Here is a 13,383-nt window from a genome sequence, read left to right as displayed (position 1 = left end):
CTAATAGAACCATCCGAAGTAATAGAAAGGTGAACGGAAGACTTCAAAGAGCTCCTCAACCGTCTAGGACAGGGGTCGGCAACCTCGGCTCTTTTATGACTCGTGGACTTCAACTCCCAGAATTCCTGAGCCAGCATAGCTGGCTCAGGAATTCTGGGAGTTGAAGTCCACGAGTCATAAAAGAGCCGAGGTTGCCGACCCCTGGTCTAGGAGATAAGCATGAAGAAGCAACACAAGACCACAAAACAACAGTGCCACAAATTTTATGGTACTACTCCCCCCAAAAATTGGTGTTATTAACCATCAAACCTCAAAAATACACTTTTCCCAAAAGGTTTCCACAATTTTAGCCACCACTGTAGAGCCAGAAATATTGTTTGAGGAAGGAATGGGGGTTGTTAAAAAGTCACCCAAATTCAAAGCACCTGGAATAGATGGGCTACTAACAGAAATAATTCAAGCAGCAGGGAAAAGGCTAATGCCTCCTTAAGTAACACCAGCTGCCTGCAATTAGTGCAGGTTCGAGTCCCACCAGGCTCAAGGTTGACTCAGCCTTCCATCCTTCCGAGGTAGGTAAAATGAGGACCCAGATTGTTGGGGGCAATTAAGCTGACTTTGTAATAATGCCGCTTGGGGTGTGTGTGAAAGCCCTAACAAGCAGGCATATACATAGAATGAAGGCTACTGCTAAGCTTGTAAGCCGCCCTGAGTCTTCGGAGAAGGGCGGGATATAAATGGAATTTTTAAAAAAAAGCAGTATCAGAGAGCTGCACAGAATTTTTAACACAGCATGGACACAACTAGCTGCACCTACTGACTGGCAACAAGCAATAATAATATTACTGTGGAAAAACAAAGTCAGCAAACAAGAATGCACGCAATATAGAGGAACCTCACTCTTGAGCCATTAGGAAAAATGTACACCAAGATAACAGAAACAAATTAAGACCATAGAACTTCCAACTAGCAGACGAGCAGCTGGGTTTTAGAAATAGAAGCTGCACAGGTGCAATTTTTGCACTTAAACAACTAAAAAAGAATATGAAATACAACGAGAATCTCTTTGTTGCATCTGTAGACCAAGAGAAAGCATTTGATAGAGTTGATAGGAAATTGTTCAGGCAAACATTGACCCAATATGGAGTAAGGAGCATCTTATTAGATTATGCAAAAGCTATATGGTGATTGCAGAAGCTAGAATAAGCCAAGGAACATCAGAACTCTTCACAGTAACATCCAGAGTAAAACAATGATATGTACTATTACCACTATTGTTTATCACCTGTACTGACAGCATAAGCAAAGAAGCCAAACTCAAGAATTGGAATAATATCAACAAACTACTCTGTGCAGACGATCAGGCAATGATAGCAAGTACAGATAAACAACTGCAGTAACACCTTATGCCCATGAACCAAGAATGCAAGACAAATAATATGAGAATCAGCAAACAGAAAACAGAAGTAATGGCAAATTGGAAGAAAAAAGTTTACCTTAAACACAGTAATAGAGGGAACAAGTATAAACAAGTATCAAAGCTCAAATATCTAGGAACAACATTCATTGCAAATGGTAAAGTCGAAGAAGAGATTAACATACAATGCAGTTAGGCAAATCAAGTATTGGGATAGCTACCTCAACTCCTATAACATAAGGCAGTACCCATCTGTACAAAGAAGATTATCATACAAAGCATATTCATCCTCACCCTGTGTTACAAGTGCCTTACATCGACACTTACAATAAAACATAAAACAAAGCTAGTCACCACAGAAATGAGATGCTTGAGGAAAGTTGCCGGAATGACCAGAAAAAATTAGAAATGAGATCATAAGAGAAAGAATTGACATAGAACCAATCTTAAATTACATGACAGCAAATAAAGTGGCTTGCTCACCTGGAGAGGATGTCTTGGGAGTCCATACCGTACAAGGCATATGCAAAAAGAGAAAAGGTCAAAAAACACAAGGTAGACCCAGAAGAAGATAAAGAGACAACATCAAAGACACACTATAACATTAACAATGATGAAAACCATTGAGTCAACTTACCCACAGCAACAATGGAGCTCATGCATTCATTCCCAACTCAAATGCCTGGGGAACAATCTGTTTTCAATGACTTATGGAAGGCTAACAGAACTCCAGGGAGTGCTGTTCCATATTACAGGTGCTGCCCATGAGAACATACAACTTCATTGTTCAACAAAATGACATTTGTTAATAGAGGGTACCTGGAGTTTGCCCTCTCAATTAAATCCAGTGGGGTGAGCAGAAACCATGGGAGAAAGGAAGTCCCGCAAGTAACCCGGCCCTTTGCTATAAATGGGTTTATAGGTAATGGTCAGCACCTTGAATTGCATCAGAAGCCTACTAGGAACCACTGCAACTTCTGCAGCAACACCAAAACCTACCCACGCTGCTGCATTCTCAACCACCTGCATCTTCTGAGTAGTCTTCAAGGACAGTGACTTACATGGAAAGTGACTCGTGCAGGAGTCCCCATAAATAAAGCCTCCCAGTCCAGGAAGGGATGCAGTTAATATACAAGACAAATCTGTGCAAAAGCTCCCCTGCCCACATAGCTACCTGCTCTTTGAACAGGAGTCAAGAGCCCAGGAAGATCCCCAAAATGCATGCCAACTTTGACTAGGGAAATGAACCTCCATGCAAAGTTAAAGACCTGGTCCCTGGAACCAGGAAATCTTAAAAACAAAACAACCATTTTACTAGTCCACTTCTTTCAGAAATAGGAGGTCAGAGACTGGACAAACATTTACAGGTTCTAGATCTGTTCAGTCCAGTGGTCTCTTGAGGAGTGGGCAGACAACTGCCTCTTCTTTGTACTGCCCAGATCCAACTGTCTCCCACCCTTTGGGAGACCAAGATCACACAAGTGGTGTGAGAAAATGTGCAGCAACAGCACTGTAGTTTCCCAGGGAGAAAGCAGCACACTGCAGAGAGGAGCCCAAAGCAAGAGACTGAACTGGATAGGAGAGGGAGGGAAAAGTTCAGGCCGCATGCTAAATCTCTCAGGGTATATCTATTATATAATATAGCTTTAATCTGGCAAGATTCTGTCTATTAGATTAAAGCAATTAGGATTGGACTAGATTGGATCTTGCTGTGTCGCCTTTGGGTTTAGGATTGACAAGTGTCACATTCACTGCTCCAATGACCTTGTCAACTTTATCCAGGATAACAGAACTCTTCCCAATAACTTGGAAAAAATGTGCCTCAGGCTATTCCACCAGACCAGTACAATTGGAGTTCAATATCTGTGAACATGTATATGAGAGGGATCCGGATGTGACCAATTTAAGATATTTGGATACTGTTAAGTTGAAACAGTTGTGAGATTGTTATGGAAACTTGAGAATGGGAATAAAATGTATAAAAGCCTATTTCAAATGTGATGAGATAGAGAAATATAGTTTATTACTTCAGGTAATCATTTTAATTATGGATTGGAAAATGGAGTCAACTATGTCTAAATGATTCCTCATAGGTTTATTTATTTTTGGTAAGCACACAAGTACTTATCAAAAACTGAGACAGGACAGACTTTTATACAGAAAGAAATCTGTACAGAATCTCCAACCCAGAAGAGGAAAGAGGAAATATCTAGAACAGGGGTGGTGAACCTATGGCACGCGTGCCACAGGTGGCACGTGGAGCCGTCCCTGTGGGCACGCATGCCATCACCCTGGAAGGAGACGGGGTCAGGCTCCTCCCCTCTACTTCTCCACGTGCGCCTGCGCTCTCTTTCTCTCTGCACTCTTGAGTCGGAGCAGGTACAAGAGTTGGGCAGATCAGGGCTGGATGGTGGAAGCAGCTGCCAGTGTGAGTCCAGGTAAGACTGCAGAGCAATTTTGCAGGGGCCCCGCCATGGCCAATCCAGGCAGCAGAGGCCTTTTACAAGCCTCTGGAGCTCAGATTGGGTTGCTGGGGTGCTGCAAAATCGCCCCGTGGCCATGGATTCGAGCTCGGGAAGGAAGGCAGGGCAATCCGTGCAGGGCATGGGGGTGAGAAAATGGTGGCGGTGGCACAGCAATCCGTGTGGGGGAAAGAAACGGTGGTGGCGGCAAGGAGATCCATGCAGCGGGGGAGAACAGCGGCGGTGGCACAGCAATTCGTGCAGAGGGGGAAATGGTGGGGGAAAGGAGATCCGTGTGGCGGGGGGGAACAGTGGCAGCACGGCGATCTGTGTGGCAGCTTGGGGCAACAATCTTCCCTCCCTCTGCCATGGCAAGTGGCTACTCATCGCGCTGTGGGCCATGCCCGGAACCCCCAGACGGCCACGGGTGGTGGCGAGGAGACGGCCCAGCTTCCCCTTGTTGCTGCTGGCCGTCTGGGCTCTGTGGCCCAGCGCTCACCCTCCCCCCATAGGAGAAAGAGCCTGGAGGGAACAGAAGAGCTTGGAGCAAATGGGGGAATGTGTGAATGCATGGAAGAGCCTGGAGGGAACATAAGAGCTTGGAGCAAATGGGGGGGGGGGAATGTGCAAATGCACCGAGAGAGAGCCTGGAGGGAATGGAAGAGAGAGCTTGGAGCGAACGGGGGGGGGGGATGTGTGAATGCACAGAGGAGAAAGAGCCTGGAGGGAATGGGGGAATGTGCAAATGCACCAAGGAGAAAGAGCCTGGAGGGAACAGAAGAGCTTGGACCGAACGGGGGAACGTGCAAATGCACCGAGGAGAGAGAGCCTGGAGGGAACGGAAGAGAGAGCTTGGACCGAACGGGGGGGGGAGGGGGAAACTATGTGAATGCACAGAAGAGAAAGAGCCTGGAGGGAATGGAAGAGCTTGGAGCGAATGGGGGAATGTGTGAATGCACGGAGGAGAGAGAGCCTGGAGGGAACCACAGAGAAAGCTTGGAGCTGGGGGGGGATGTACAGAGCAGAAAGTATTCATTCACACTTCCCGCCCCTCCCCTGCCCCTTTGCTCCAAGCTCTTTCTGCTCCCTTCATTCACACTTCTTGGGCACAGAGGGGGAAGGAAGAAGGAAGGAAGGAAGGAAGGAAGGAAGGAAGGAAGGAAGGAAGGAAGGAAGGAAGGAAGGAAGGAAGGAAGGAAGGAAGGAAGGAAGGAAGGAATGGGAGGGAAGGAGGGAGGGAGGGAGGAAGGAAGGAAGAGACAATGAGAAGGAAGGAAGGAGATGGGAATGAGAAAGGGTGGCAGGCAAAGAAGGAGGGGAGGGGGAAGGAAGGAGATGGGAATGAGAAGGAGAGAGGCACATGACCTCTGGGGATGCTGCAATGGTCATAAGTGAAAAATGGTCATAAGCCACTTTATTCAGTGCCTTTGTAACTTCAAACAGTCACTGTTGTAAGTCAGGGACTACTGTACCTTATCACTTTTTTTCCTTTTTTGGGGGGGTGGGTCATCAAGTTTTTGACACCTTGCTAGGCAACTGGAAAAGCCCTGAGTACTCAGATTGCAGCTGCTTTCTTGAAGGTATGTGGAATGGCGTGGGACCCACAGGTTTTGCAAAGTTAAGTGAAGAACTTGGTTACAACTTATTAGGAAAGATAAAATAGACAACCAAGAATGCTGTATTGACAATTCTTTGTCCAGATCAGTTGCATCTGCTAGTACAGGCATTCTGCTTCAGATTTCTGTTATTTTCAGCATCTGGTAAAATGAATGAGTACTTTTCCAACAACCTGTAAAATCCAAGACACTGTGCTTTCATTGTTTAATTCCCCCCTCATACAGTAGTGGCCAAAATTGTGGAAACCTTTTGGGAAAAGTGTACAGTAGAAATGCCACCTTTGGTTAAGTTTCCACCAATTTTTCTTGTAATTTCTTTATAACTGTAGCCTTGTTCACTTAATAATACTATTTTACATCAGTTTCTGGGCAACCAGTCAACTCTTTGTACCATTACTGTAATTTTATTACATTTTACAAACTCAATGAAAGAACACAAAAAACACAACCAACTTGATAGCGATCACATAACACACTGACAAATGTCCTCCTCTCAGCTTCCATACATGACAATAATTGAATCCTACTGTGATCTGATTGCCTTATTGCCAAAACAAGATGAGGAGCCTCCTGCCCACTGTCCCACCCGCCAGACACCCCCTGGATCTCCCCCAAACCTGCCTGGCCCCCACAGGCATCCCTCCTCAGGAGCAACATCGAGGTGGCCACGCCCACCCATGCTGCCATGACTACCATAGCCGCACCCAGTGGGCCATGCCCACCTGGTACCCGGCAATGCATAAGTGGGTTTTGGGTTGCAGTTTGGGCACTCGGTCTCTAAAAGGTTCGCCACCACTGATCTAGAAGGAGCTAAATACAATTTATTTCATACTAAAAACAGTGGGAATAAAATATGGTTCATTAAATTCCTTAAATTCAGTTAATTTTAATTCATAGGTAATGTTTGAACTACATAAAAATACAGTACATGTGATCATATGTGATGGGCACCATTCAACCATTAAAATGACTGAACTTTTTATTAATTAATAAAAATTAATTTTATTAATTTTTCAGGATTAATAATCCTATTAGGGTTATTTCCAAATCCCCGTTATTCTATTATCAGTTTCTGATGACTTGCAAATAAGAGTCATCAGGTAAGATTAACTGAGTTTTTTCCAGACTGTTGCCCGTTAGATTATAGCCCACTCATGGAAATACAGTATGACTTTCAATTACGTAATCTGTATCATGAGGGTATGGAACTTGGCCGTAATAAACCATATGAGGATGAGCAGAAATATTAATTATAAGTATGCTCACAATTTATAATTTGTATTAATAATGAGCTAAAAATATCCAATCTCCTATGATCCATGGTAATTTATAGATAAGTTATAGTGAAATAATTATGGATTCAGGAACTACTAACAATGACTAGTAGTTTCTACATAGCTTTAATATTCTGATTCTTTAATTCTAATATTCTTTTCCTTTTCCTAGGATGTTGTGCTATCTTAATATAGTATTTTTTTCTTCTTTCCATAAAAATATTTTTGTTTCATACAATAAAACTCTTTTTTTCTTTGCACAGAACATCAATTAAGTATTGAATTCATGACCAAGATAGTATCGGACTTAGAACAAGACCATACAAATCCAGAGATATTATCAAGAGTTGCTAGACTTGAAGGCAAATACTACCTCCATTATCTGATGTAGTCTGTCTCTGGTTGGCGGCTATTGTGACATTAGCTAGACTGGTGTTTAGTCTGATCTAGCAAAGCTTTTCTTCGTGTGTGCTGAGTTGTGTACAAATCCAAGCAGCAAATACAATTATATAGCCCCCCCTCTCTCTGTGTGTGTGTGTGTGTGTGTGTGAGAGAGAGAGAGAGAGAGAGAGAGAGAGAGAGAGAGAGAAAGAGAGAGAGAGAGAGAGAGAGAGAGAGAGAGAGTCACAGAGACAGAGGCAGACAGAATGAGAGAGAGAGAGAGATGAAGATGGGACGGGGGGGGGGCTATTTACAGTGTGAGAAAGCAAATCCTAAAATTCCATTTAGGATTTTGCAGCTGAAAGAAGTGAATGTTATAAGATGGGGGTTTTTTTCAAACTGCTACAAATTGATGTCTTAGAAGAACAGGATAATTTAAAATAAAGCAACAAAAGGCATGTTTTCTTTTTTAACTCAATGTATTGTGTATAAGGATTAGAGATTGATGTTTGAAGCTAGAAAGCATAAAGGATTAGGCTTGCATATCATCACAGAACTCTGCCAAAAGAAAATAATTATAAGGAACCAAAATCATATGACAGAATACTTTCCAGATATCACTAAGCTACATAAGCTCATGTTACTCCACAGCAGTATTTCCTGATAGGGCCAGATACTTTAGTTTAAACAACAAAAGGACTTGACTCTTTCATTTCTTGCTCCTCTGCTCAGCATTACTTATCCAGCTTTGCTAACACCCTGCCCCTTGCTTTCCTATCAATACAAAAGCCTACACTGAAGTATCAAAAGCCAGATTTGCTATACATATCACTCCAATAACCATACTTCAAGACAAAGAAGCTGGAAAGATTGTAGACATAAAATAGCTAGAAATGTGACAATAATACAAACAAGTCTAAATTTGGAGCTTCTCTATAACAAATTTTCAAATATTGGAAAGTAAACTATTCTTCTGGGAATACAGTGTCACTGTGGAAACATTGAATTTCCATGATCAGTTGAAATATTGATTTCTTGACAAATCAGTTAAAAGAGATTATATTCCTTCTCCACTATTATTCTTCTCACCCTCTCAGTTCTTGAGTTCAAATTCTTCCCACCTTATCTCTGCGCTGACTAGATTTGAATCTTACTTTAAACCAAAATTCTGATTACATAAACCATTAATATTTCAAATCAGATTAGTATTGGCAGTTTGTATCAGGGTCATCATAATTTACATTGACCTTTGCTTGTTTAATTTAGAACAGCAATAGTCCTTTAGTGTAAAAAATGGGTTAATTTATTTTTACTAAAGAACTATTGTTGTAAAGTTCCTGATTCAAACCTAGTCAGTGGAGTGAGAAGGTGGGAAGAATACTCTTCTGAGTTGAAAAAATGGCCATATTAAATTTAATAATTTACTTAATAATATGATCTTTGAAAAAATATTAAGTACAGATTTTTGAGGAAAAACTCATATTGGGTAATTACTGCAATATTGCTTATTTTATAGACTAGAATCCAGAGTTTTCATCCTGCTGAAGGAATATTCATGACTGGAATTCCATTTAGAACATTCCTAAGGATCAAAAGGAAATTTAATTTTCACATCCTATATTGTCTCTAGCATTGTCTCCATCCAGTCTTATTATGTCTGACTCTACAATCTTTCTTCAAAATACTTAAATACAAATAAATGTATCTCAGTCAACTCAATCTGCTTTTGAAAATTCCTTTGAACAGAAATCAAAAGCTTCTCAATAGCTAGATTAACACATAGCATTAATGGTATACAGGTAGTCCTTGACTTATAAAAACAATTGAGCCCAAAATTTCTGTTGCTAAATGAAACATTGCCCCATTTTAAGACCCTTCTTGTCACAGTTATTTAGTGAATCACTGCAGTTGTTAAGTTAGTAACAAGGTTGTTAAGTGAATCTGGCTTCCCCATTGACTTTGCTAATCAGAAGATTACAAAAGGTGATCCCTTGATCCTGAGATACTGCAACCAAGGGTCTGAATTTTAATCACTTGATCTTGGGGATGCTGCAAGTGTGAACAACGGTCATAATTCATTTTTTTCAGTGCCCTTGTACTGTCATTAAAGGAACTGTTGTAATCAAAGACTACCTGTAGCAACAATTTCTGAAGTAATGTGTTAGGATATACTTGATAAAAAAATTTAAATGGAGACCAATTGTGACTTTTAAAGAATCTTTAACTCAATAATTCTTCAGTTGTTCAGTATATTGATAATTTTTAATTGATATGATTAAAATCAGTAGATCACAACCTACTACTTGATAAGATAGAAAAATGTGGGTTAGACAGCATCACCACCAGATGGATTTGTAGCTGGCTGACCGGCCGTACGCAGCATGTGGTCCTCAATCAAACCGCATCTACATGGAGGGAAGGGTGTAGTGGGGTGCCCCAGGGCTCTGTTCTGGGCCCAGTGCTCTTCAACATCTTCATCAACGATTTGGACGAGGGGATAGATGGAAAACTCATCAAATTTGCAGACAACACCAAGCTGACAGGAATAGCCAACATTCCAGAAGACAGGCTTAAGATACAGAAGGATCTTGACAGATTTGAACATTGGGCACTATCTAACAAAATGAAATTCAATGGTGAAAAAAGTAAGGTTCTACATTTAGGCAAGAAAAACCAAATGTACAGGTATAGTATTGGTACCTTGCTCAATAGTAGTAACTGTGAGAGGGAACTCGGAGTCCTAGTGGACAATCACTTAAATATGAGCCAGCAGTGTGCTGCAGCTGCCAAAAAAGCCAACACAGTGTTAGGCTGCATTAACAGAGGAATAGAATCAAGATCACGTGAAGTATTAATACCACTTTACAATGCCTTGGTAAGGCCAAACTTGGAATACTGCATCCAGTTGTGGTCATCACAATGTAAAAAAGATGTGGGGACTCTGGAAAGAGTAGAGAGAAGAGCAACACAGATGATTAGAGGTCTGGAGGCTAAAAAATATAAGGAACGGCTGCTGGAATTGGGTATGTCTAGTTTAATGAAGAGAAGGACTAGGGGTGACATGATAGCAGTGTTCCAATATCTCAGGGGCTGCCACAAAGAAGAGGGAGTCAAGCTATTCTACAAAGCAGATGGCAAGATGGAAACTAACCAAAGAGAGAAGCAACCTAGAACTAAGAAATTTCCTGACAGTTAGAACAATTAATCAGTGGAACAACCTGCCTCCAGAAGCTGTGAATACTTCAACACTAGAAGTTTTTAAGAAGAGACTAGACAGCCATTTCTCTGAAATGGTATAGGGTTTCCTGCCTAAGTAGAGGGTTGGACTAGATGACCTCCAAGATCCCTTCCAACTTTTACTACTACTACTACTACTACTACTACTACTACTATTATTATTATTATTATTATTATTATTATTATTATTATTATTATTATTACCATTTCCTTTATACCTTTTCAATACAAGTGATATAAAAATATGGTTTACTTCATAACATTTTGCCATATTAAATCTGGTAGCTAACAATAAGTTATTTTTTGTTATATATACCTGCAGACAGGTGCAACTTATAAGGAAAGGCAACTCAACTCCTCAAATAAAAGAAAATTTATTAAAAATATGATATTTTTAATTCTTATTTCAATTACTTTTGTATAAATGAAGACCATATATTAGATATAATTTAAGTATTAAGGAAACGTTTACAAGGTAGTATGAGACAGCAATAAAAAAACATTATACTAAATTATATACTCGTTTAATTTAGACAAATTTGTTGCAGCCTCAGAGATCTTATTCTGGTCTGCATGTATGGTAGAAAGGCTACATACAAAAGTAATATTTTATAGAAAACTATGAGTTAGGATAAATTGTGAGTTTATTATGACACTAGGAATAATAGAAAACTGGAAGGAATTATATTACTGAAATGTCCCAGATGGAAAGCTAAATAAAAAAAGAAAATTAAGCATTTTCTTCCAATTCTGAAGAACAAGATAACCTAGCTGTGTTTTTAATTTGGCAAACACCACAGTTGATTATAGTGTTAGATGAAGTAGTTCTAACTATTACAAACACCCAGCATTCCAGAAGAAGGAAATCAGATTATTTAGATATATTTGCAAAAATGTGTTCTAGTCAGGGATGCTGAAGAACCTTGATACTGATTTATCATTTTATTTATAAAACTAAATTCTGGCCAAACCATACATATATATTTTGATTTAATAAACATATAGAGTTTATGTGAAAACTAGACTAATTTGCTTCAATATTTCAGGTTGCCAACTTTTTTCTAAAAGGATTTTCTGCTTCAGTTTCAAACATTTGGAGAGAGGCAGAAGAAAATTCATATCTTAAACTTTCCTTGTCACTGCAGCTGCTACAACTGAATGTATGCAGTTGCACAACTGATAAAAGCAAAGCAGGAAAAATGTTAAGATTATAAACATTTAAAATTATCCAGAGTCCAGATAAAAAAATTATGACATTGACAATGTTGCACTTCAAATAAAATTCTAAAATGAAAATTGTGATTAAATGTGACAATTTACATGATGATATAACAGTGCATACTTGAAGGACAAGGTTAGGGACAGATCATCATGGAGAAAAGATATCTATGTGATCACTAAGGTGGCACATAATCAACCAATCAATTAATGGTGTAAATTTACATGATAAATACTAACATGTGAAAATTAGTGGGCAAACATTTCCATTTTTCAGGATTATGTGCAACAGAAGTATAGAGATACCCATTCTGGAAGCAACATGTTTCAGCAAAGACCCACTAAATTGTTTAACAAGATGCTCAATTCCATCATCTTTTTTCTTAACAAAAGGTTAAGTATTTTTGCCCTATTGCACGTTAACTGACTACAATACGAAAATGCTTGTTAGCACCCATATGAACAATCACTGTATTAATTTTGTATACATTTAGGCTTGAATCACGTATCAGTTTCTTTAGGAGCAAGTCTCATAGAACTCTGTAGAACTTACTTCGTTAGCCTGGACCAGGGGTAGGCAACCTCGGCTCTTTTATGACTCATGGACTTCAACTCCCAGAATTCCTGAGCCAGCCAAGCTGGCTCAGGAATTCTGGGAGTTGAAGTCCATGAGTCATAAAAGAGCCGAGGTTGCCTACCCCTGGCCTGGACAAAACTGCAGAGAGTTCCTAGTAGGAGGGTAAAGTGCAATATAGGCTTTTATTGCAGTCAGCACCTTTTGCATTTTGTCTTCCTCTGAATAGTATTGCTCACGCATTTCCCCCACCCCCTCACCCCACCCCTAACAGCATTTGTAGAACTCGTTTACCAAAATGGACAATGTTTTCGTGCAGTTCACGAATTGGGACTCCAAGCCCTTAAAAAGTCACAAGAAGCACGGTAGCTTTGAAATGACCACGGGACTGCTGGCTTGTTGTTGTTGTTGTTGTTTGTTTGTTGTTGTTTTTGTTTTTGTTTTTGTTTTTTTTTGCTACAACAAACGCAGCGCCGCTCTGAACACCGCTAGCCTGGTAAAAGCACCCGAGTAAAAAAGAGGGGGTCTCCCCGTGGGATAAACCGGCGGACTCGCTGCTCTTTCTCCCTCCCCCTCCTTGCAACCGGCGGCTCCGGGCGCCCCAATGCGGCGAGCATCCTCGCCGTCGTCATGGCAACTGGACAACTTGCAGCTGTTCCGTGTCGCCCCGGCGGCAGCCGCTCGCTAAAATGTCCGAGTTCCCCCGCTTTAGACCCTGTACCCCACCAGTCCCTCCTCCTCTTCCTCTCACCCCTGCAGCTCACCCTCGCCGACCTGCCGGGCGGCGGTCTTCTTCTGAGACACTTGGGCACCATCGCGTTGCAGAAACTTTTCCCCGCGTTCAAACAGCCGGAGAGCCGCAGATGGTACGGGGGCCGCGGGCGGTCAAACTAGTGCACGACGCGAAATCGTTCCTTATTCTTCCCGCCCCCTGGTGGAGCTGGCCACAGCTGCAGAACAGGAAAGTTCCCTTTCTTTTTTTCTTTTCTTTTTCGGCCACCTCCCTCGGAGCGTCTTTTATTTTATTTTATTTTTTATTTTATTTTTTGCTGAGTTCAGATTGGGGTGACAGGAGTTGACTGTCTGTTCCTCCAGTTGGGGTATCATATTCAAAAATCTGAGCCATTACGGGAAAGGGTAAACGGGATTTTTCAGTCCCTTTGTGGCAGCCTTATGCCCCGATCCTATAGATAGGTGCCATATCCCA

General features: G+C 41.0%; 1 protein-coding gene across 8 annotated transcripts in view; it reads right to left on the bottom strand.

Moving 5' to 3' along the window:
- Nucleotides 1–13,025, bottom strand: part of STK33 (serine/threonine kinase 33) — a 74,531-nt gene extending 61,506 nt beyond the window's left edge. For 3 of the 8 annotated variants that reach the window (XM_083368836.1, XM_083368837.1, XM_083368842.1), the window contains exon 1: nt 12,941–13,002. The gene's annotated coding sequence lies outside the window, so the exon portion shown is untranslated. Of the gene's footprint in view, nt 1–12,927 lie in introns of all 8 variants that reach the window. The other 5 variants (XM_083368841.1, XM_083368839.1, XM_083368838.1 and 2 more) reach the window with 5 other exon arrangements.
- Nucleotides 13,026–13,383: the final 358 nt, after the last annotated feature.

The sequence above is a fragment of the Vipera ursinii genome (genome assembly GCF_947247035.1).
Source record: "Vipera ursinii genome assembly, chromosome: 1".
NCBI classification, from domain to species: Eukaryota; Metazoa; Chordata; class Lepidosauria; order Squamata; family Viperidae; genus Vipera; species Vipera ursinii.
The sequence above is the reverse complement of the archived record's forward strand: the minus strand, read 5'-3'. Positions and strand labels throughout refer to the sequence as shown.